The sequence below is a fragment of the Dreissena polymorpha genome, chromosome 6 (assembly GCF_020536995.1).
Source record: "Dreissena polymorpha isolate Duluth1 chromosome 6, UMN_Dpol_1.0, whole genome shotgun sequence".
Classification (NCBI taxonomy): domain Eukaryota; kingdom Metazoa; phylum Mollusca; class Bivalvia; order Myida; family Dreissenidae; genus Dreissena; species Dreissena polymorpha.
Genome location: NC_068360.1, coordinates 108,208,433 through 108,214,001, shown reverse-complemented (window position 1 = coordinate 108,214,001; position 5,569 = coordinate 108,208,433). Strand labels below are relative to the sequence as shown.

The 5,569-nt window shown below is 37.4% G+C and overlaps 1 pseudogene; it reads left to right on the top strand.

Annotated features, from left to right (window-relative positions):
- The first annotated feature begins 293 nt into the window (after positions 1 to 293).
- Positions 294 to 4,352, top strand: LOC127835982 (glutathione S-transferase-like; annotated as a pseudogene).
- The last annotated feature ends 1,217 nt before the right edge of the window (positions 4,353 to 5,569 follow it).

Sequence of the window (5,569 nt, the reverse complement as noted above, 5' to 3'; positions counted from 1 at the left end):
CCGGGTAGAGCTTTATCTAGAACGTCGAATACTTTATGAAGATCAGGCTTAAGACCAACGAACATATTTCGGAGCTTTATTCTTGATAAGGTTTGTAGTACTGATAAATGCTGCTTTATTTCGTTGATTAATTAATTCTTTAAAATACGTTGTGATCTGTCCGCGGTTAAAACTCAAGAATACTGCTGCAGATTTTATATCTTTAAACTTCGTAAAATGCTGCATGCATGATGACCTTTTCTCGGTTAGGTTAAAGAGATTTAATATTGTTTAACACGGTGCGTTTACTCAGATATATAAAAAGTAGATTACTAATGCTATAATCATTCTTAAGAATTATTATAAAAACTTAACGTGGAACGTTACAAGTTTTTAAATTGATACGATGACTGCACTATTTGCCTTTCTTCGATTCAGTTGTTTTTGACGAAGCGATAAACATGGTGAAATACGAGTTGCACTACTTCAACATGCCCGGGCGAGCAGAGGTATGTCGCTTTCTTTTTGCGGCCGCGGGTCAAGCATACAAGAATAGAGCAGGCAGACTGGCCGAAACTTAGAGCAAGTAAGGACAGTTGGTACATCATGTAAAAATGCAGTTACGGAAAATGTTTCATGGCGTCAAGGGTTTATTTACTTTTAGGTCACATGATCATAACGTGCTCATTACGAGCATTGTGTGATCGTCGTTTGCATGAAGTGTGTCATCTTTCGTATGTATTTGCATTGTTAAAAATGTGTCCAGAAGAATGATGTCAGCTAATTAGCTTAACCATTTAAAATGAAACTTATTGATGATGAATTTGGCCATAATATCTCTGCAAAGTTTGATGGCTAACCAACGGATCGCCTGAAACACTTATGAATGGTGCTCATTGAATATTCAGAAGTTTGCAAACTAATGTCATCCGCTCTTTATCTCATTTGTTTTCACTTTTATAATAATTACACTTGATCGATGTATCAAACACATTTATATATCGTATTTTGTGACATAATGAAACACTTATTGGTTTGTTTCTGCAGAATTCCCGCAACAGACGTTGCCGGTATTGACAATAGATGGTACAACCCAAGTCTCGTAGTCTTTGGCCATCGCCCGTTACCTAGCCCGTGAATTCAGTAAGAACCGGTTGATAACTTATATTTTGGCAAGAAACGGAGTTGAAGTGGAAGTGCAATATTGCACGAATTATAAAACTAGGAATCAAAAGCCACTGGGGTCAAACAAATTCCCCAGAAATTTAATGTACTCTTTACATGTACCGGCTCCTTCTGACAGTGCTTACTTGACAAATCAGTGGAGCGGTATTAGCGCTGATATTTCTCTTGTATATTGAGTACATTGCTTTGCACATCTTTTAGTGTTTATAATTAGTTCAATAATGAATGTACACAATTTTTAAGCAACATTAGTTCTCAATTATGATAGCTATATAATCCCTCAAAGTTCACAAGTGCTATACACGTGAAACATGTTTCAGAACTGGACGGCGGGAGCTCTCTACAGGCGTTGTTTGTGGATGAGTTTGTTTCAACAGCCCTAGATATGTTTGAAAGCTTCGCAAAAGCAAGGTTTTCTCCTAATAAGGTAAGATATGAAAAGAATAGTGTGGCACAAACTGTCAAAGATGAAATACAATGGTTATTGTGAAATAATTCGTGTTTATGTACAATATAAAGAAGTGAAACTCCAGTTGCTGGAGTAGTGTTGAATTATTATTATAAACAATTAGTAGGTCCTTTATTTAAGGCCGATGTGACCGATTGCCAAAACAGTACAAAACAGGACAATACAGCACAATACAAAACGACATAAACACAAATAAGAATAAAGATGGGGTCATCGCCTTGGAACGGTCAATGCAAAGCATTGGGGAATTAAACCGGTTTTGGAGCGCTCAACCTCACACTTGGCCCAGCAATATTCATAATACATGTACGTGTAAATAAAATTTAACCTCATAGCATTGTAACTAAAATTAAACAATAATAAAAGGGAATTAAAACGCATTCAATTTAATTACCATTTAAATACTCAATGGTATTGAAGATACCACAGCAACAGAGCTACAACTTTTTGAGGAACGATGAAATGAAACTATGAACAAGTGTCAACTACATAACTTAGTCTTTTTGCTGTTTCAGGTGCCTGTACAAATTTCAGTTTTGAAATGTATTAAATGTATCCTGCTATTATAAAGCTATTCAAATACCTAAGAGATCAAATATTGGAATTCAGTATACAGTTTAAAGAGGCATTTTCACAGATTTTGGCATTTATTGAAGTATGTCATTAAATGCTCATAATTGATAAATGTAAAGGTTAAAAACAAGAATAAAATTAAAGAACGAAAAAAGTAACCCTCAACTGGGCTCGAACCATTGACCCCTAGAGTAAAAGTCTAACGCTTAGACCACTCGGCCAATCGTGCTCATATATTGTACTGTATTTTATCATTTATATAAGCAATCCTCGTAGTGTCACAAAATGTCACGACAACAACAGAATTCTCCAAATTATTCAATCGTTTCGCGTTGCAACGCGTTATAATTTTCAGGTTTTTTTTAATCGTAGACGGTTGCATATGATAGGGTAAACTGATCGTAAGTCGGACGCGATCTAGAGTCGGACATTTTTGACCTCATATATAACAATGCAATGTACACAAATCCTGTTAAATTTCGATCACTTTCCGTTCTTTGGATCTTTCTATCACAAGAGTAACTGTTCGTTAAATCGTGACGTTAATCCGGTCTTTGCAAGGTTGTCTCCCATAAACAGTATAACGCGGTAAATTTTGAAAAAGAAAAGCGACGAGAAAGCTAATTTTGTTTTACTTACAGGATTGAAATCTCAGCGAACACAAAGGTAAAGTTTTCATAATGTGTAAAGATCACAACTTTGAAGTGTTTTACTTTGATTTTAACATATATTGCATCATGAAAAACAGGTTTGTATACAACAAAACATTAAAAATATGAGCCTATTTATTTGATTTTAAGTCGGACACCAAAATCCTGAATTATGAAAGGGTCCGTCCAACAGATAAAACGTCGTATTGACGCGATTCGATATTTTGGAAAACTACGAGGATTGCTTACATAGCTGAACAATATATCCGCTCTGAATATGAGCGTGGATGGTCGAGTGGTCTAGGTAGGAGGCTTTTTACTCCAGGAATCCAGGGGTCAGTGGTTCGAGCCCTGTTGAGGGTTCCTTTTTTTTCTTTTATTTTAAATTGTATTCTTGTTGTTGTTTTTTTTACTGGATATTTATAGTTCAAATGTTTAAATTTATCAATATAAAGCATTTAAAGCATTTAATGACAAGCTTCAATACATGCCAAACTCAATTGGACGGCCCCTTTAACATGTTTCTTATTAATGTAGTATAGTGTGGAGTAACATATTGAAAATTCATTTTACTAGGATGAAGAATGTCGTTGTACAGGGAGTTTACATTGTTGGAATGCATCACTGTGGTCGCCGTGAACTCGAGGTCGATGTCGTCCACTATCGCGGTCAGGAGCATGACAATCCTTATGACGAAAACGCTATGACTGTGTTTATTGACACAGAAATGAGGCACAAAGTCGGCTTCCTTCGAAGGGAGGATGCAGTTCGTTTAAAAAATGTGTATCGACATATAACAGGCAAATGCTATCTTAAAGCAAAACAGGCTGCTTCCAAATTCAATCGACTCAAGGGACCTATGAAAATATGCAATATTGGTTTCAAGTGTGACGACGAGCATGTCGCCGATGTCCGCCAGTGTCTGAACGGCTACAGTTTGAAAGTGTTTTAACAATGTGAACTCCCGATGGATTGACAGCCTGTTCTGACGGGATTTTATTGTATAAATGAGTGGCTTTTCAAGAAAGCTGGGATTGAAGGATGTTCGTAAAATGTCCTTATATCAATTATGCACACATTATTTTCCTCAACTATTAAATGTTGAAACAATAAAATAACTCATTCAAACGTTTCGGCTACAGCCTTTTTCAAAATATTATTTACGGATATATTTGCTTGCTCGCTTTACGAATCTAAAAAACAGGAATCGTTCCTTTTACTTCATGTTATTAAGATTCTCAACGGAAACATTTTCAGGATACACAATTTTTCAATACATTACTGAAAAACAAACATGTCTAACTGTAGTCTCGGACACCGTGATCCGCGATCAAATTTTACGCCGATGCTTTAAGCCAGCTTTCTCATAGAGCGAATCATTTTCATACGCTTATAAATTGATGTTAATATTGTATCGTGTTCTTGCCCACTTGGCCCCTTTGATATTTCTTGTAAAATTGATCTGTAGTCCTTAACAATAAACGGATATACTTTTATTTATTCACATTCCCCTTATTTAGATATGAAAAAGTGGAACAATGAAGCGATGGCTATGGCGGTGAAAGACGTTGAGACTGGCGTTTCCGTTAGGAAGGCGGCTGAAAAGTACAGTGTGCCTAAACCTACCCTCTCCGACCGGCTGACAGGAAGAGTTGAGGTGGGAAATTCGTGGGGGAATGAGAGCCAGTTATGCCTGGAGGACGAAAAACAGCTCATAGGAATTGCGATAGAGAGAGCCGAGAAGGGCATAGGCTTCACAAAAAGTACCTTTTTAAGGTTCGTGGGCGTATTCGCGAAAGAAAAAGAAAAGCCCTTCCGCAAGGAGACTCCTTCGGATGTTTAAAGCAGCGCCACTAAAGAACGCTTTCCCATGTACTTTCAGGAGATGAAGTACATTTTCGACAAGCACGATTCCCATCACAGCCCAAATCGAATCTGGAACATGGATGAGACGGGCATAACCATGTGCCACAAGCCTCCTAAGGTAATAGCAAGTAAAGGCGCCAAAACGGTGCAGGGAAAGGCGAGTCTCGCCAGGGAAACAATAAAGGTTATTGCATGTGGAAATGCATCGGGCCAAAAAATTGCACCGCATTTCATTATCCCTGGAAAAACGACTAAGAAATTACACGGGTTTGACACTAATTCGTGTCTTGCAGATGGCTCCCACTTATACGGTGCACAGTTCTCCGTCAGCGACTCAGGATGGACAAAGGACGGCATTTGTAAACTTTGGTTTGAAAAAACCTTCTTACCAAACATTGGGATGACCGTCCAAAGATTCTAATTTGTGACGGGCACAGGTACTATGACAGGTTGATTGCACTTATTGGTAACTGGCGCTCGATTGGTCATTGTCAGCTCGGGTACTACTTAAATGTACCCCGGGTTCTCTTGAGTATACTTAAATGTTTCCCGGATACGGGAAATATACATTTGTTTGTTTTAGTATATTTAGCGTACCCGGGTTACATTTAAGTATACTTAAGAGTACCCGGGGTACATTTAAGTAGGACCCGAGCCTACAATGACCAATCGAGCGTAACTTGTGGTAAACTTAATAAATTTATTCAAATTATTTTATTCTTATTATATAAGTATGTCGTTTCGCAGTTGTTTGTTTAATTTAGTTCAAACACGTTCAAGTACATGGGTTATATAAATGCAGCCGATTACTACTATCTTATTTCATGACCGATGTCTACTTAATGCC